The sequence below is a fragment of the Podarcis pityusensis genome, assembly GCF_964106645.2.
Source record: "Podarcis pityusensis genome assembly, chromosome: 12".
Classification (NCBI taxonomy): domain Eukaryota; kingdom Metazoa; phylum Chordata; class Lepidosauria; order Squamata; family Lacertidae; genus Podarcis; species Podarcis pityusensis.
The window spans coordinates 45,271,446-45,291,997 of NC_138037.1; the positions used below are offsets into that span (position 1 = coordinate 45,271,446).

At 41.7% G+C, this 20,552-nt stretch overlaps 1 protein-coding gene across 11 annotated transcripts in view; it reads right to left on the reverse strand.

Moving 5' to 3' along the window:
- Window positions 1-20,552, reverse strand: part of LOC308459531 (uncharacterized protein) — a 113,146-nt gene that overhangs the window by 23,064 nt on the left and 69,530 nt on the right. Inside the window, exon 4 of one of the 11 annotated variants that reach the window (XR_013978085.1) lies at window positions 5,191-5,259. The exons of the other annotated variants lie outside the window; for them this stretch is intronic. The gene's annotated coding sequence lies outside the window, so the exon portion shown is untranslated. The remainder of the gene's footprint in view (window positions 1-5,190; window positions 5,260-20,552) is intronic. 11 annotated transcript variants of the gene reach the window in all.

Here is a 20,552-nt window from a genome sequence, read left to right on the forward strand (position 1 = left end):
GTCCAAATTCAGATGACACAACAAGCCTGATTCCGGCATGTTTTGTCTATGGTGTGGCAGCAGGAGTGAAGGAGGAGTACACCCAGGGAACTTTTGAGTGATATGCAGCAGAATGCTCGTATGTATATTAGACCAGAAACAGAGCATAATGTGCATTAAAACCACACCGAGAAAGTAAGGTAAAGGTACTCCTGACCGTTAGGTCCAGTCGTGGACGACTCTAGGGTTGCACGCTCATCTCGCTCTATAGACCGAGGGAGCCGGCGTTTGTCCACAGACAGCTTGACTAAGCCAGCATGACTAAGCCGCTTCTGGTGAACCAGAGCAGTGCACAGAAACGCCATTTACCTTCCTGCCAGAGCAGCACCTATTTATCTACTTGCACTTTGACGTGCTTTCGAACTGCTAGGTTGGCAGGAGCAGGGACTGAACAATGGGAGCTCACCCCATCGCGGGGATTCGAACCACTGACCTTCTGATCGGCAAGCCCTAGGCTCTGTGGTTTAGACCACAGTGCCACCCTTGTCCCCCGAGAAAGTTTAGTGAATATTAAATACAACTGATAAAATCTTGCCGTTGATTAACTCAATTCACACTGCATAAATACACATCATACGTAATCAGGAGTCAATGGGAATCTGGTCAGCTCCCTCAAGGCATACAAAAGAAAATTTTTAAAAATCAAGTGTTATCAGTACCACTGGGACTCAAATAACAATCAGTGTTGCTCAGCAAGCTGTAAAAGAAGAGAGCAATAATTCTGCATCACAGCTGTGTGTAATTTGCGCAATAATACAGGTGCACATGCAGATACGCGCTTCCTTACTGCTGCCCCAAATTCCAAGCAAAGGTAACCCAAATTATGTGCAAGAAAAACGGGATTCAGTGAACTACATTAAAATATTGACATTTGCCACAAAGATGACAAGGTCTGGTAAGAGCCAATTTCACTACGAGTGTTTGTTCCAAGATGCACACCACTCTCAGCTTCCTTGGAGTCCGGACATTTGCCACGTTGCAAAATCCAAGTTTGGCAGAGGTGGCCAGAATGCAAAAGAAGAACGACGTTCCAGTGTGCTGCTTTAGCAGTGTGCTGCAAGAGTCTACTCCTCTCCCACTCACCCGCATGTCGTCCTATTTTTAGCTAGTGAGTCATGGGTGTCCACAGAGAACAGGCCCACCATTTCTAGTGGACCTCGTGACAAGCAGTGGTGGTTATTAGCCTGTGAGGAACATGGTTCTTAGCCATGTTTCAGATCTGCCCCTCCATTTTCCCTCAATTATTTTATGAAATATGATCTGAGTTAAACACCTGTTTTTGATGCTTCCTTTTGGCTTTGAGTTGACTTGCCACTCCAGAGGTGGTTTAAGGGTGGTGCAACTGGTGTGGTTGCACTGAGCACAGTGGTGCAGGGAGCGCCAAAACAATGGTGTAAAACAGAGCGCCAGAGGCTGGGGGTGTCTAATTTTAGAGTTGCACAGGGTGCCGCTGAAATTTGAGAGCCCAAAGTCCACCACTGCCCAACCCTAGCAGCTACACTAAGATTGTTATCTTGCCTAGCAAAACAATGTATGTCCGTTTTAATAATAAGAATAATAAGACTAATAATACCCTGTCCATCTGGCTGGATTGCCCCAGCCTCTCTTTGAAACAAAACAAAATAAAACAGTTTTGCCTGAGAGATTTGGCCTTTCACATATTCAACTATAAGGGCTGTTGGTAAATGAAAAGAAGCTGGTCATCTCTGAATTCTATTCCAACCCCAGCTGAGTGATGCACGCATCTGTCTAGTTGTTAAGTGCAAGATTTAGGGATAAACCAGGTTTAAATCAGTGGTGTGTTCTTTGGCTAATGAAAGAACTGCCAATGCAATTCCTTTGGAATTCATTTTAAAACAAAACTGCAAATTTGACCATTAAGTTGTTGATGATTCTTGATGAAACACAGTTGTCATTTTAAAGAAATCACATCCAAACCACCGAAGTGTGCAAATGTGAGGTTTGTTGTGTGGGTCCACTTACAATGGAGCATCTGGAAGTTGAAGCTTGCAGGGAGCATGTTTTTATGTTTCCAGAGTAATTAACAATAAACTGTTGTTTTATCTTCTTGTCTCTAGCTTTTGGTTACGGTTCAGTTTCCATCTTGTTTGCCCTTAGTGGTGAACGGTGCAATCCAAGGACAATAAACATTATATTAGATGCCACAAACAACAAAACAATTGCGGGGGCTTTGCCATTGACTGCGCTGAGTTCTCTCCTTGTTCACAAGCATCTGTAAGTGCAGATATGCTGGGGTGCATAAAAGCAAAAATAATAATATTTCCTCCATTTAAAAAATAAATAATAATAACGACTCTGCTAGTTTCCCACCCCCATGATAAAATATACTAATTTAAATTTACGGGAATGAAACTGTGTTGGCGTTAATTGCAGAAATGGTTTTTGTTTTGTTTTTTTCACAGCACAACTGACAGTAATTTCCCCACCAAGGCAACTTCACAATTTTACATTCTGGGCAGTGCATGTGGGTTTATTACCATTTTATCCCCATAAAAACCTTACAAGATAGCTTGGGAGTTAGCCAGTTGTGCAAGGCCACCCATAGCTAAGTTAACATTTGAACCCAAGACTATCTACCAAACCACAGCTGGCTATATAACACTTTAATATGCGCAGCTCTTGCCAATGGTGAATGCAGTCCAGGAACACTGTGTGAGGGACCACTATATGTACAGGCTTCCTTGAAGTTCCCACTATTGCCACACCTGTTGCTGAAGAGGCAAGCCACGTTTCAAACTGAAAAGCAGCTTGCCTCCTCAGTCGTGTAAACGGCATTGGTGGTGATTTCTTTAAAATCTCTGAGTACGTAGTTTTCTCTTCCGCAACAAATGGCTTCAGTGGATTGGGAAAAGGCTATAGCTCTGTGACAGAGCACGCAGAAAATCCCGGGGTTCAATCTCCAGGACCAATGCTCTGAATAAGGCAGTTTTCTGGGATTTCAGTCATTGTCTATACAAATTAAAAAGGACAACCCTGGCTCTTGATGATAGTGGCTTGAAAGCGGCCGCAATATCCCTGTCTTTAAATAATTTGTCATCAGAGGGAATCTGCCTTGGGGAGGAGTGTTTGCAGCCCTCTCTCTACCAGTCACCGAGATAAGATATGAGCTTCCTTTGAAAAGATAAGAGTCATAAAGCATTCTGGAGAGAGAATGGGTGCTTAGCTAATAGATGCGCATAATTGCTAGGTAACAGTATTCCTTGATGGGGAATTTTGACAGCCAGTTTTGAGTGGCATCACAAAAGACACGCAATGTGTTCAGTGCCTGTACTCATTTCCTTGGAATCCTCCACAATATCAGCTGTAATTAAAGAGAGAGAGAGAGAAGTTCCCAAATATTTCAAGATCTCAAGCAGGCATTTTTGTGGCATTGTGTCAGAGAAGTGTATAGGCGTTAAGAGCAAGTGTTGATATTTCCCCTTTGTTCCAGCTACCGTGCTGTAAGGAGCTGAGAATGAATTGCATGGGAGTTAAAGAGAACGTGGGTTGAGGGTGGGGAGAGAAATACGCTGTGGTCTGGAGGGAAGGGGGGAAGCTGTAATTACCTTCGTATGTACAGGAAGGTATTAGAGAAATGAATGGGAGATTGGCATGCTAAAAGCCAATTTACTCTCCCCACCCAATGAGGCAAAGGGAAGCAAAGATGCTATAAGAGACCAGCTGGCAAGGGCAGCATTCTAAAAAGGCAGGAACGCTGTTTCAAAGGCCACATAACGTTCTATGGCCAAATGGTTAGTTTTATTCTTTCTGTTTTATCTTAGAAATAATTGTAGCATCTTCCCTTTGTATTAGGCCACCAACCGTCCATCTTTAATTTCCACAAGTGCATGCAAATTAGGAGTTCGTGTTTTTCAAGTTGGCAGCGTGCATATCAATTTTTTGAAACCCAGCTACAGCTGGGGGGAGGGGGGGCAGTGTGCAGGGAAGAGGCAGGGTGCACTTGGGAGCGAAATGCGTGTGTGACCCGGTCCAAGTTGCACAGTTTTATAATTATCGAAGCTGAAAAGGTATATGCTGTTCGAGTTGGTTATAAAACACAAATCTGGAAGAGAAAACATATCTCAACGTTCAGAAGTCCTTTCCCTGTTCTTTTTTGGGAACCTCAGCTCAATCACAGTTTACTTTAACTATTTGCATTAAAGGTACATATCAACTTTTAAAATTTTTGTCTTAGCTATTTGGGGAGACTCTTGAGTTCAGATGGCGAGAGGAGGACATGTGTCCTTGGCTTTGACCCAGATATTCCAATTGCTTCCTGATTATCCTGTAGACCCATCTATGAATCACCTATGAAGAGTCTGAATGGGTCACTTTAGAGTGATGTGCATACAAAGCTCAATTTGAGCCACAAAGTGGCAGAGTTTAGGTCGGGACTATTTTGATTTCAAATGTATGAAGTATGCGGAAAGAGGGTGCTCTGTGCATGTGCGAAATGTAATTTCCTTAAGTCACACAGTAACCACAGTTGCCTCCATACCTCTTTGAGGAGGGAGCAAAGATTCTAAGAGTGTGACATTTCTAGATAAGCATGGCCTTAGCACCTTTCATATTCAGAAATGTGAGCCCTCTAGATGCAGATCTGAGAAATCTGCGATTTTGATTCCTTTTAAGCCAATGGAGTCACCGGGTGCCATCTTTTGTGTAGGTCCATCTCAATTCCTCAACTGTAGTTGTAACCAACACTTGCCCTCTCATCTCAGGTCTACCTGGCTACACTGTTAAGATGATCTGGAGAAAGCTACTGTCCTTGAACCCTCTAGATGTTGCTAAACCACAATTCCCATCTCAGCAAGTGTGGCCAAAGCTTCCCCATATCTGGTCTAGACCAACTTTCTCTGTCTTGGTGTCCTCCAGCTGATCTGGACTATAACTCTCAGTGTCCCTAACTATTGGTTATGCTGGCTGAGGCTGATGGGGTTTGTAGTCCCAAACAGCTGGAGAATATCAGCTTCAATGAGACTGCTTTAGATAAGTGATGTATCCCACTTTTAGCTTTGGAAGTGTACAGCTGTGTGGGAGTGATTTGCTCATGGCTTCCCATGGCTGAGGGGGGTTGAAATGCAGACCAAGTCCAATGTTATATGAACTACACACTACTGACACTTATTCTGCAATCTGATATCCACTTACCTAGAACTAAACCCTGCTGAACTCAGGTATGCATCAAACTGAACTGTAACAAAGCAGCATGCTTTCTCCCTGCACAAAATGTTTTATAACATTCATTTTTACAAAACTAACTTGGCAATTCCAAATGTCTCAATCACAAGAGAGAGAAAATCAGAATAGCTGGCAGCATTTTCAGTACAGTAATAACTTGTTTTTTTCTAGGCTTTCATATTCATTACAAAGACACTATGAGTATATATAACTGTGATGCGCGCATGCGCGCGTGCGCACACACACACACACACACACACACTGCAGTGCTGCAATATTCTGATGGGTTTAATAAGCTAAACCTAATAAAGGGGATATACTATACTCAGTACAAATGTCAGGTTAAGTTAAATCAAAACACCAAGCAAAGTTCTGGATGCAAATAATGGCTGGCAGGGATAATAAAGGAAGATGACTTAATTTCTGTATTTTGGGTGGTTTGGAAGGAAGACATGCAAAAGGTGGTAATTATTTGCTATGCAATTCATTTGCTTAAATTAGCTGTGTGGTGCATTTTGGTCAACTGCCTCAGCTGGTCGTAGACAACGTATTCCAGTGATCTGACAAGGGAATGCACTTTTCTAAAAATAAAAAATAAAAATCCTCAGGAAACTTGGTTCCATTTAATTTCAGGTCATATCCTACGACAGAAATTTCATGCTGATTTGAAAGGAAAATCCGAGCATATTCAGCAGATCCTTAAAAGTTGCACTAACTGTCAGACTTGTTGAATCTCAGGCATGTCACACACACAAACACACAGCAGGGGTTTTAGTTCCAGGCAAAGTTATGACAGCTAACCAGCGTGGTTGAATGGCAACTCAAGCATCCCGAATAAGCAGAATCCGGATTTTTTGTTCAGTAAATCAGCCTGCCCCCACCCTGGTTTAAAAGACAAATGTCACACAATATACTCGAAACAGTTAGGGCTACAAATGAATGTAATGCAGAGTTCCTCAACCTGTGGGATGCAATGTCTGTGGAAGTGGGTCATGGGCTTTGTAAGTAAATCCAAAATAATTATTGCTATTAATCCTTAACTGGTATGATGAATTCCTCTTACAGAGGCGATCTGTAACAGCTTGAAACAGCTCCTTGTACAAGCATCTTGTGGTGAACTGTCACTGGATCAGTTAACTGCCAGGATTAGTTAATACAGTGGTACCTCGGGATGCGAACGGGATCCGTTCCGGAGCCCTGTTCGCATCCAGAAGCAAACGTAACTAGCGACGGCACGTCTGTGCATGCATGCGTCGCCTTTCGCCACTTCTGCGCATGAGCAAGACGTCATTTTTAGTGTCTGCGCATGCGCGAGCGGCGAAACCCGGAAGCAACGCGCTCCGTTACTTCCGGGTTGCCGCGGAGCGCAACTCGAACGCGCTCAACATGAAGCATATTCAACCCGAGGTATGACTGTAGTTAATCCAAGAGTGATCTGAAGTTTGTTTAGTTGAAATAAATAATAATGTATCAATAATGACCTGAGACCATGCCTGGCAACTTTGAAACCTCTCATTGGCTTAGTCACTGGTAAAATGGAAGCTTGGCCATCCCACCGATATTCAGACTTTGATATTTCTAACCCTGCTTGCGTATCCGCATTTCTCCAGAAGAATTTTTGCAGCTTAGGATGCAATATCCTGCAATCAGATGGTGGGTGTGCTTTCATTCCCATAAACAAGACCATAAATAAGTTTTTTAAAAAGTACAATAACATTTCAACTAATTCCACATTAATAAAGGTGTTAAGTATATTCTTGCTTGGATGCCTCAAGGTTATAAAATAGGCAAACTTCCTGTTAAAATGCATGAAACTGATGGCTCCTGAAGACCTAAGGTCCAAAACTCAAGGGACAACAGGATAGTGGGGTCACCACTCTAAGTGAATTTGAACTTGTGGGTCGCCATATCAAAAAAGTTGGGAACCAATTGTGCCTGTTTCACTCCTCCATACTATCACCAGGGAGAAAGAAATTGTGCTTCCTGGTTTATGTCTGAACCAAAGACTATGGGTTTGTTTCAGCCCCACGCTAAGCACAATTTGCAGCTAAGGTTTGTTTTTGGCTTACTGATTGTGATTTGGTTGGAGGGGCATAAACTACGATCCCTGGTTCGGGACTAATGCCAAGTCAGGGACTGTGGTTTTCTCCCCAGCACTAACAAGGAGCAGTAAAGCAGCTGTGATTCTCAGGCCTGGCAAATCCATTAACTATGGTTTGCCCGTGAGAAGGAAACTGACCCTCAACCTCCCCTGCTTGAAAGCCTTCAGGAGGAAACCCCAAGGAAAATTCCATACCTGTTGCCTTGCGAGACATATTGGGGAGAAGAAAAGGCTAAGGAATAAACCCTACAGAAATCCAGAATGGAGTTCCTAAGACAGTTGGGTGGTGCCATGTATGTCTCATTCGGGCAACTCCTGCAGCCAAACTGGTGTCAAACGTATTGCTCTGCTTTCCTTGGGACCACATCAATGAGGCCAAGGTCTTGTTGTCTGGGCAGCCCAGGACCTCCATGCACACTGCCCAGGCTTGCACCCCGGGGAGGTCACTTCGGTGCTGCAAAAACAGCAAAAACAATGTGGGAGGCAGCAGTTATGAGTTGCTGGTCTCTGCGGCCACAGCAGACACCATGGTTCTCTAGCAGTTTGACCTCACTCCCAGAGGCACACTCCATTGTCTCACGGGACAGACAGATGCCAACGTAGGAGCCAACTCCTAGGGGCTGAGCCCCCCCCCCCCATATTTTATTGGATGCCAACAACCTGTGGAAGCTAAGCATGCTCCATATAAGGACCCCCAATGTAAACTTCCTTCATTTAATAAAAGAAAATGATTTCAAAATTGAAAATGGTTTCAAAATCTAAAAGAAAGGAAAGAAAGAGAGAGAGAGAGAGAGAGAGAGAGAGAGAGAATGCATTCTGTCTCATTTATGTCATGTTTAAACCCCACCTTTCTCTCATGGAGCTCAAGGTGGCAGTCACAGGAGTCCCCAGCCGGTCTGCCAGCTGGGCACTGATCATAACCCAGATCTGCTTAGCTTCAGCAGGTATGTGGCTCCATATGCTGTTTAAACCATACCCCGGGCTCTGAGATCATGGATCGACAACTTATAATAATAATAATAATAATAATATATATATCCCGCCCATCTGGCTGGGTTTCCTCAACCACTCTGGGCTTACAACATATATAAAAACACAACAAAACATCAAATATTAAAAACATCCTATACAAGCAACAAACAAATAAATAAACTAACAGAAATCAACAACAAACAGTTAACTGTTATACCCAAATTAAAATAACCACCAACTCCAACTAAACATTTAACCAACACCAACCAGACAAAAAACAGAGGTACCAAAATTAGAACCATTTAAAACATTTTAAAACATTTTAGCCAGTTGCTGCAAACCAAGAGTTGTTCCAGCACTGTCCCAATGGCCTCCCAGGAGCCTCCTTTAGCTGTTCAGGGTGAGTCTGAATCCCACCCCTTAGGCCAGGTGGAAATGGGCCTTGCAGCAGGAAGCAGCCTTCCTGCCAGCACTCATGGCAGCAGCATACGGTGTACTATGCAAGATGTAGCCTGTCTATCACTTCTTTTAAGACATGGCACCTGATATGATATATATGAGGCAGTATGGTGTAGTGATGAGAGCACAGGACTAGGACTGCAGAGACCTAACTTCAAATTCCCACTCAGACATAAAGCTCACTGGGTGATCTTGGGCCAGTCACTATTTCTCAGCCTTACCTACCTCTCAGGGTTGTTTTGAGAATAAATTGGAAAAGAAGATAACCATGCATTGCTGGCTGGAGTTCCTTAGAGGATATAAACTCAATAGAGAAAGAGTAAACTTCATCTCAGAATATTGTGTACCTTGCCTGTTTTCCTCCCCCCCATAAGCCCACTTACTCTCCTTTCTCTATCAATCCTCTTTTGTAGTTTGTAGTCACATTAAATTGCTTGCTTTTCACCTAGGTGAATATGAAGCACCTCAGTGTGTTTATTTATTTATTTTAAAGCAGGGCTTTTTTCAGCCGGAACGCACAGGAACTCCATTCCAGCACCTCTCAGGTGGGCGCCATTGCCATTATAAGAGAACAAGGGAGGCGTTCATGGTGAGTTCCGGCACCTCTTTTTCTAGAAAAATAGCCCTGTATATAGAAAATAGGAAAATAGACACATATTGTTATTTTGCAAAGCTAGGAGCACCATGCAGCCTGTTGCTCAACGGCTCATGAGGGTTTATAGGCGTTGTAATGGATTTACAAATGGCACCATAAAAGCCTGTGAAGAAATAACATGTGTGCAAGTTGTTCGGTTTCAGTCTCGTCTTTCCGATCCAGCCCCACATGCCCTCCAGTGTGCATGTCCCGTGTGCAGGGACGACAGTGTGAACATGAGACAGTGTGAACGTTAGAACTCCCGCGCTCATAAGAAATCCCTGACTCACTCTGTTGTGTGTTGCATGCAATAGGCTTCAGGAGAGAGAACTCTATGCTCTGAAGTCTTTTTGTGTAAGCTAATTGCAGCAACATCTTCATTCTCCTGCCGCTTCTACTCCACGCTGACATTGTCATCTGTGGCTATGTCAGCAGTTTCCCCCCTCCCACCCCCCCACTGACATTTCCTTTCCGGTTGAAGAACAGATGCGCGATCAGATGGCATCGAGTGGCGCTTTTACCTCTTCGCGGCACTATTGACTCATCACACAGAACAGGGTTCATTAAAAACCATTGTTTCATCCCTTCCTCTAACCACAGGGAGACAAGCAGGAAGGCTGCGTTGTTGTTTGAAATACAACCACGTTGGTGTGTGCATGCAATTGCACTTTTTGTTTCTTTACCTTGGCATGGAAGCTGCTGCAGGGGGCAGGGAATTATGTCATGTGGATCATCACAGGTCAAAATTCTATTCATTCATTCATTCATTCATTCATTCATTTTTTAAAAAGAAGAATGCAACTTTAACCCACTACATGGGAATAATGGAGCCTTAAAGCAAAATCCTTTGCATGTTTACTTTGAAGTTAAGTTCTATCGATTTCACCGGGACTTGCTCCATGGAAAGATTATGCCCAGGATTGCTGCCCTCAGTGCTGGAACTTGCTCAGTTGGGCTTCTTAAATCAGGTTCCACCATCTGTTTTGAAATTGCTGGTGCAGGGCTTTCAGCGAACAGAGGAAGAGATCAGCGGGAGATGCGCAACAGGAGGCTTATGTCAGAGTCCCTGCTGAAATCTGGCTCCCTAATATGTAAACAGGGTGTTGGTTACTGAGGCTGCCCAAGTTTTAACAGTGAACCAGTGCAAAACTCTGTAGAGGAATGCTTTGTGTTGCTACTGGCCTGATATTCACGATGGCACATCAAGTTCAGCCATAGCATGAATTAGTTGGGGGGGGGGGAGCTAAAGCAATGCAGGTATAAAAATCTGAGTACAAAATGTCGCAAAAGAGGCAGATCAATGGCAAGCAGATTCATGACATAATGCAATTAACAATAGATTAAACAGAAAAACAACAGAGCCAAAATTGTATTGCACTTATTTAAATGTTAAACACAAACTACTAGTATGAATTCATTCTTCATCTGGGCACATTTTGCTCTACTGACAGCTAGACCATATCACGTGGCCTCAAAATAGCTTCGACTGACTATATTTATCTTTACTGCAACTGCACAAGGCAATTAAAATTGTCTTCTAATGGGATTTTTCCCTTGGATTTGGCCCAATTTCTTTTCAGCATTCGATGAAGGTGCTTCTTTCTCTTTCTCTCTCTCCCCCCGCCCCCGCCATACCATCAATTGTATGTTTTTTTGGACAACTGTAATAGCTTCATTTATAACAGGAATGCTTGAAAACAAAACAAAATGATCCAACAATTTTTAGTGGCAGAATTGTATTATCCAAATAGACCAAAACATTTTGCCTAAGGGTACATACTAATTTTTTTGAGCATGCAGTTCAAGAATCTGAAAGGAGAGTAAAAAACTGGGGAATATAAGGTGGAGGCACAGTGTGGAGTAGGTTCTGCACAGTTGAAATATCTATCTGTGCAAGAGAAGCAAATAACAGTCCATTACCTGTTCATCCCTCAGTTCATTCTCCAGCAGTGAAATAATCCTGTCATCTTTGAGAGTACAACTATATCACTATCACAACAACTATATCACTATCACTATCACAACATACTGCTTCTCAAAACCACCATAAGAAAACCAGCATAAGAAAAAGCTTGAAGAGACCAGCTGCCTAAAGAAAAAAGTCTCACACCCAAAATTTCCACAGGCTGGGTTGGAAACAGAAAATGTATTGTTGTAGATAATCTAAGGGACGCGGGTGGCGCTGTGGGTTAAACCACAGAGCCTAGGACTTGCAGATCAGAAGGTTGGCAGTTCGAATCCCCGTGATGGGGTGAGCTCCCGTTGCTCGGTCCCTGCTCCTGCCAACCTAGCAGTTCAAAAGCACGTCGAAGTGCAAGTAGAGAAATAGGTACTGCTCCGGCGGGAAGGTAAACGGCATTTCTGTGCGCTGCTCTGGTTCGCCAGAAGCGGCTTAGTCATGCTGGCCACATGACCTGGAAGCTGTCTGCAGACCAACACCGGCTCCCTCGGCCAATAAAGCAAGATGAGCGCCGCAACCGCATAGTCGGCCGTGACTGGACTTAATGGTCAGGGGTCCCTTTACCTTTACTAGATAATCTAAATGTAAAGCTTCGGAAATTTTTCTGCACCTTCTGCAGAACCTAACATACATGAAGCCATTTCAGGAATGCAAATCCTCCACTGCTTGCTCATTTTAAACTCAAGAGTGGAATCCTTCCTAGAAGACATTATTGAGCCAATATGAAGAATGGGGTAAGAATGGCAGCATAAGTGGCTTATGGATCGCAGCTGCTGTCTTATCAGTATAGTTTTAGACTATAATGTCATAGGCCTGGAAACTTCAGGGCAAGGAACTGTAAAAGAAAAACGATCCTGATGTAGTTTTATCTCTCATTTATATTTTCCTGCCTTGGTCAGATGATACTAAAATAATCTGGCTCTTTTTCTGAGTGACAAGGTGGAATCTGCAGCCTGTTTGAGTCGCTGCTGTTTTAAGAGAATTCAGATATTCTGAATTTTGGATTTTTTTAAAAAAGTCACTGTTAGTAATAATTCATACCATTTTGTTTCAAACAGCCTTGTCCCATTTGAACCACATCTTCTGTGCCTCATGGATGCCAGCATAAGACACACTCTTCATACTACAATGCCTCCTATCAGATTTCTGGCTATAAACGCATTTCAGTCCATGGGCTGGTTCAGAAATTAAGCCTGGCACCAAACCCATTCTCTCTCTGCCATTTTATACACCTATAAACTCCTTCTATGAATGTTTATATGGTGGCACCTCTCCTCTCCCCTTTCAAAGGCTTTCGGCTTTACTCTCCATCCATGACCTGACTGCAGTCACACAAATGTCATTGTGATTTTCTCATTATCATCCATTGCTGTCACCGCCATCCCCTGTTCCTTCTACTGCTGTGTTCCCCATTTCAATTTTAGCTCATTTGGAGCAGAGACCTCTTTTTGTGTCCTTTGATGGCCAGTTGTTGAACTGTACATACATGCTCAGCTTATGTTCGACATCATTTGCACAATAACAGCCATGCTTGTTGCTAAGGCTTACGCAGAAGTTTGAAGCCACAAAATTTATACCCCAGTGCGCCGCTATCGGAAAGTAGGGTGCCAGTCAACAGTTCATCAAATATCAAGCAAGCCAAGCCACACATGTAACCTGGGAAGAAATTCCTTCCCATCTCGATTTATTATGTTCATGTTTTCAGATGTTACACATGACCAAAAGCCACTCACTTTTTTGATCCAAAGGAATCTCCTTAATAAGGACACTGTTTCTGCAGTAATCCATAAAAGAATGTAGGTATGGAAGAGGGAAGGAAAAGTCTTTCCATATACAAGTTGTAAGGTATTTTGTTTCAGTGGAGGGGTCAACACGAGAACGGGCCTTTTCTGTAGTGGCTCCCCGTTTGTGGAATCCTGTCCCCAAGGAGGTTGGTCTGCCACCTTAGAATCGTAGAGTTGGAAGGGACCACACGGATCATTTAGTCCAACCCCCTGTAATGGAGGAATCCTTCGTCCAACATGGCACTCGAACCCACAACCCTGAGATTAAGAGTCTCATGCTTTACTGACTGAGCCTTCATTATATATTTTTAGGCACCATGCAAAAATGTTCCTCTTCAACCAGGCCTTTGGCTGCTTAATATTCTACGCCTTTTAAATGTGTTTTTTTGGGGGGAGGGAGCTATTGTTTTGTTGTTTTTGTTTTAACTACTTATTGGTGTTTTCATCTGGTGAACTCCCAGAGATCTTTTGATGGAGGGCAGTATATAAATCTGATAAAATAAATAAACTAACTTCATGTTGAAAGGGATGTGCATATGTTAATTGGAAAAACTTGCAAATACCAGATAGGCTTAGGATTTAAATATGTCATGTTAAAGAACAAAATGTTTGAAGTTAAAATGGAAAGGAAGAAAGATGTTAAGTGATTAAGTTAATTTTATGAGAAAATTGGTTTTGGGAAACTGTTACAATGATATACAATGAAACTCAGCCAGGGGGATTTGAGGAAGTCATTTAACAATGTTATTAAGATTAGATTAAGTACAGTTAAGATCTATGTTTGTTTGTTTAAAATTTGGGAAAATCAGTAAAAAAAATAGAAAAAAAATAAAGGGCTTCTCCATTCAAGTGAATGAGGGAACCTGCTCATGTGTGAGCCTAGTACCACTGGGGGGAGGCAGTTGCCCCCCCCGCCCCACCTAAATCATAAACCTCGGATTCCCAGCCTTTTTTAAAAAAACAAGTTACTAGCATTTGTAAAAGCTGAGATTTGAGGCAACATGTACAGACAATAAACACCCTTCTCATTTTTTTGGGTGAGAAACTAGCCTGCTCCCCACTTTTATTTTGCTTACCTTCCCCCTGCATAAAAATTCCTGTGGATGCCCATGCCTTGAGCACATGCAGAATTCTAGATGGGAGACGGTGTTAACAGGTAGGGTATCGAGTAATTAGATTCGCAGTGCAGCCATGTCCTTAAAATGCAGCTCTGAATCATTCCTGTGCCTCAGGGTTAGCTGAAGACATTATGCCTGCTACAACTCCCTGCCCCAGGTGCTCAGTATCCAAGCCTGGCCATCTTATTTGGCACCTGAGGCAGAAAAATTGCACAAGTGCTTCTTCCCCTCCCTGGCAGATGAGTACAATCATAATAAATTAAATATCTAACCATTTTCTGCCTTTCATGAAGCTCAAAACACTGTACCTTACGGTAGGGCTAGGCCTGTGATAAGTGCATAATATTTACGTATACTTTGCGTGGGGTTTTTTGTTTGTTTTTTGTTTAATCTGCTCAAGAAAATTGGCTGTTTTTTTTTTAAATTACACTTGAGTTAACAGATGCTGAAGCTATTCCCCCTGTTGATGGTAATGTGGTTGAAGGATCCTCTGGAAGTTCAACCAAATTCATTCTGAAAATAATTTGTACTCCATTAAGCCATTTATTCCCTCACTAGTTACACTGATACACAAACTCTCAGATTATATGAATATCCTCCATGCCCTGAATGTCTATTCAGCCAGATAGAGAGAAGAAAGGGGTGCTGTTTGCCTGCTTGATATGTTTGGCTTAGCTATACTTTAAAAATAAATTTCAAATCCAGGCTTCAACTGCTGCAAGTTGGAATATTTTTACTTGGCAACGAGCAGGTCTGTTTTCTATTTTTATTTCCTTTTTTTTCCAATTGAGTTACGTTACCAGGCAACGGAAGCATTCTGCTCTATTGGTTAATAGCTATACTGTATTTCACATAATCAGTTGGTATATTTGGGCAAATTGTCTATGGAGTGGGGGGGAAGACAGCACAAATGACTGTCTTTTGGACACCAATTGCTTATAAACTGTGTTACCAGCTGTCTCTACTTAGGGACAGAAAGCACTCGGACGCCATTCAGTTTGCAATTTATAGAGGTTGTCTCTGCTATGAAAGGGGAATGACAAATTTCCAAAACAGTATCCTCAGTAAAAGGCAATTTGATCAGTTTAATTTCCTAAAGATACAATTCAGCAAGCACACCAGCCACACTGTGTGCTCACAATGGACAAGGTTTTGTTTTGCTGCAGGAAAAACAACAGCCGTATGAAAACAGAGCCACTTTGAATTTATGGCCAAAGTGGTGTGGAATCACTGAATACATACCACATTTCTTTCTTGTTACATGTATACATCACCTTCCCAATAAATAAATAAAAAGCCAAAGGTGGCTAAAAACAATAAAACAGAAAGTAAGCAAATAAAACTGTATAATCAGAAAAGAGCTGATTAAAATGTAAGAACAGCATGCCGTTAAAATTATAGGGTGATGTCTTAGTCAAACTCACAGTAGGCCCACTGAACTCAACGGGTTTTTTAATCATAGACTCATAGAATTGTAGAGTTGGAAGGGACCCCAATGATCATCTGGTCCAACCCTGTGCAATGCAGGAATGTGTCTGAATGACTTGGTTGGCTGCCACCCTTAGCTTAAAAACAAAATGGGAGAGAAGAGCAAAGCAGCTCAGCAGAGCAAACACCTATTTAAATAGAAAGGTTTTTGTCTGCTGATGGAAAGGCCATCAAGGAGAGATCTAGATGAGCCTCTCTCTGAGGAGCTTCGAAGTCTGGGTGCAGCCACCAAGAAGGCCCTTTCTGGAGTTTCCACCAAATTTGCACAAGATGTTGGCAGGACAAGACAGAAGGGTCTCTCAGGCAGATTCCAGTGCCTGGGCAGGCTTGTACAGGAGATGGCAGTCTTTCAGGCAGCCTGGTCCCAAGCTGTTTAGCCTCCATACCCTCCAACATTTCAGGGACAAAATATAGGAACATGACTGTGACATTTTCGTTCTCATATTTGTCCCTTTGGGCTAGCTAGACTAGAAAAATGTAGTTGTCCTACAAAAGGTTTTTGGCAGTTCCAATACACATTTCAGTAGCTGCAATGTTTAAAATGCCAGGTAGTGCATGAAATGGTGCCTTAAGGTTCATACAGGTGCATTTACAGGTTGTGTAGATTAGAAGCAAGGTGGGCCTACAGCTGCCCCAACTCATAGATGTAACTGTTAGGAGACCCGAAGAAGGGTCTCTATCTACTCTCACATTATTAACATGGCATTTCCCAAAGGCTAAAGTAAGGGAAACATCCCAGGGGTCAGTCATAATGAGACAGTGTTTCTCAACCTTGGGTCTCCAGCTGTTGTTGGACTACAACTCCCATCATCCCTGACTACTGGGTCTGCTAGCTAGGGATGATGGAAGCTGCAGTCCAGCAACGTCCATCCCCGTTTCCTGTGTGCTATATCATTTAGTCTAAGCCACTCTGGACACTGCTTTGTTTAAAGAAAGGCTTTAAATAAATAACTAAATTGGGGCGAAATTGCTTTCCTGGCACAACTGGTTGCAAAGGACCACTGCAGGGCCTTAGATGGAAGGGAAACAGGTATGCAAATGTCCCAGCACATTTGAATAGCAACAGGCAACACTGCTACGAGTGCACTGAAAATTAATACGCAATCAGAATTGCATGATTTAATTATGCTCTATTAGAGAATTGACAACTTTCTATCAATTTATTCAATGATAACTATAATAAGATATGGAAAACGATCAAAAAAGGTTTGGAAATTTGGAACAGATTAAACATGTCACTTTGGGGGAGACTCTCAACAATTAAGATGAATGTGCTCCCAAAAATGTTCTATTTCAGATGATCCCAATTGGAGGGCGGGGCTGGATGTTTTAGGGACTGGCAGAAGGAGCTATCAAAATTTATTTGGAAAGGGAAGAAACCCTGAATCAAATATAAATTACTAATGGATATTAAGGAAAGAGGGGGTTTTGCACTACAGATCTTAAGCTCTATTATGAGGTCTCATGCCTTTGTTGGTTAAAAGAATGGATGACTCTGCAAAATACTGATATATTGGACATGGAAGGATGGGACAACAGATTTGGGTGGCATGCATATTAGGCTATGAAAAAGTAAAAGTTCATAAGGGCTTTCTAAATAATATAATTTGGAAATATACAGTATGGGACAGGTATAAAAATTTGCTAGAACAAAAGACACCCTGGTGTCACCTCTAGAGGCCATTTCAGTAAAAATGAAGAACATGGAAACAAAACTGGGTAACATAAAGAAATTCTAGAGAAAGATCAAAACCAACTCAAGCTAATTTTTTTTTAAAGAAAACAAACATTATTTTACGGATTGGTTACAATACCACCAACTAAACAATGTTTTCAAAGCAGATAGGAAAATTGGGTTTGAGACAGAAATATCTAAGTTGGAAAAAGACTTATTACAAAACAAAAAGAAAATACTATCTAAAATGTACAGATTGCTGCTGGACTGGGAGGTTAAGGATGAAGAGGTCAAAGAAGTGATGATCGAATGGTCAAAGGACTTTGGTTATTCCATCCAGATGGACAACTGGGAAAAATTATGGGAAAAGACTTAAAATTCACAGCTTGCTACACAATAAAGGAAAATTTTATGAAAATGCTATATAGATGGTACATAACACCCAGCAAATTGGCCAAAATATATAAAACTCAAATGTGTGTTGGAGGTGTAAGCAAACGGAAGGAACAATGTACCACATGTGGTGGGGTTGTGACAAAATTAAAAAGAAATGGGACATTGTCTATGATGAATAAAAAAAAATATGTTTAGACAAATATTTGTGAAGAAGCCAGAAGCCTTTCTTTTGGGTATTCTGACAATTGATATCTCAAATTAATAAAAGGAGGGTGTTCCTATATGCTACAATGTAGCAAGAATACTGATCACTAAAAATTGGAAAGGGGATAGGTCACTTGCGATGGAAGAATGGCAAAGAATATTTTAAAAAGACAACTTTCCATTTTACCACAAGCAGAACATACCCTCTGCTCTGATCACTTCTCTTCCCGCATTTCCCAAACACCTTTTTATCCCTGTTTCCTCTCCTTAGCACAGATTCCTCTTCACAGTCAAATTAGCCCATGCATACAAAAAGGAACATGCTCCCTTGTTTTAGACTTCTGCCATTCCTCAGTGAATTAGAGAGCTTAGATTTTAAACCTTTTTAAAGTCACGTATACAAATAGCTATGGAAATTAGCAAAATGTTTTCACTTAAAAGCAATGAATATAAAGCATTAAAAACCCCCCACTATGTTTGCAAATAAGCTTTTCTAGATATTCCCAGAAAGGGCTCTAATACTATAAAGCCCTCTTCAGTCCGGGAAGAGTCTAATATAACCTGTAGACCCACCCAACCCACCACATGCTGTTGTGACTCACAGACGAATGCTTCTTCCTGTGTCTATGATGCACAGTGACATCTCAGGTTGGCTCGGGTTCAGCAGGAAGAAGCCGTGTCTGGCTAGCTGGCTAGCACTGTGACTGGAACAGGGTGGTGCAACTTTCCCCATCCTGATGTCCCCTATATAATGTTTAGGAAGACTGTGGAGTATAGGTCAGTGCCAGCGGGGGAAATAATTTGGTACGCTTTTATCGAAGTGACATAATCTATGCAAACTGGTCCAACACAGCAGCTGATTCAAGACAGCATTTTGTTACGAAGTTCAACAGAACCAAGGAAATGTGAATTGTCCACGAGTGAATGTCTCTTGGTCTTTTTCAATGTGGCCTCATGTGATAAAACATCAAGTGTGCGAGTTACCTGAAATCTGGCAGACTTAAATCTTTTGCCGGACACTGTAAGGACTAATTCGTTATTCTCTGCGGATGTGATATTTATACTTCCCCACAGGGCTGTTTATCTGGGCTCATGGCAATATTTCAAAATACATGTTACTTTGGTAGATCTTAAATGAATAATTCATTGGCAATTAATCCTCTGAATATTCATCTGTGCTATGAATCAGTTTTGTGAATTATTCCCAAGTTTATGAGCCATTCATAGTCCAGATTCTGCAAATATTATTTTCTTCTAATTACATATAGAAAAGAAACAACATATATATATTACAAAAAATCACTTCTTGCATCTTTCTTTTGAAAATATTTGATTCACAGAAAAGTCACAAATAATGATTTGGAATATCAAGGTCTTCTGATTTCTCTGGAGGCTGCTGATTTAATTTGGGATGTTTAAATGCGAAAACTATTAAAATCAAAACACCATGGGTCACCACAGTACTCTCACTGTAAATCAGTGCAGCTTAACTGATTTAACTGGAACTATTTTTTTTAGAAAACAGGATCATTCACTATAACATATTCAGAAGCATGTGTTTTCCAACTACAGAAGAAGAAGAAAAATTCAAACCAGGGAATTGATGGGATTATTTCTATACACAGCTAACGTGAAGGAATTTATCCAACCACAGATTCCATTTGCTTAGCTTGGGCTTGGAACTTCAACCCCAGTTAACAGTACATTGTATTTTGAAGCAGCACCAGGCTATCATTGCAAAATGGGTGGGGCAGTGATTGGTGTGCAATATGTGTTGGTATGCATAGCCCATACCTCTTAGATGTGCAAAAATATGAAGTTTATTATTAATAATAAGCAACTGACTTTTTTCTTTCCCCCTTTATTTGGGCAAGGTAGAGGCTGAAAAGTCTTAAGCAGGTTTTCCGGAACTGTGCCTTCACCTACTTAAATTACTACCCACATCATCATTTTCTTTTAATATCATACAGGTCACCTATATGTGTGCAACACAATCTCCTTTTAACCGTCATTGTTTAGGAAGGATCCAAAGAGCGCCTTGCATGAAAAAAAAAAAAAGATTAGTGACGCGGGTGGCGCTGTGGGTTAAACCACAGAGCCTAGGACTTGCTGATCAGAAGGTTGGCGGTTCGCAGCCAATTGGTGCCAAAGAAGGACAGAACTTTTTTTATGTATGCTACAACAGCAGCAAGAATACTCATTGCAAAGTATTGGAAGACACAAGATCTACCCACTCTGGAAGAATGGCAGATGAAGGTGATGGACTACATGGAATTGGCGGAAATGACTGGCAGAATCCGAGACCAGGGAGAAGAGTCGGTGAAAGAAGACTGGAAGAAATTTAAAGACTATTTACAGAAATATTGTAAAATTAAAGAATCTTAGAAGGATGTTGGATAGAAACTAAGTGGTTTCCAGCTGTAATGCTTTAAGAGATATGAAGAAAGGTTTACAAATGGGTAAAAGCTTAATGGTAAGGATTTGCTGAACTAACAAATTGAACTGGAATACGAAAAAGGGAGGTATGAGGAGGTCCGGGGA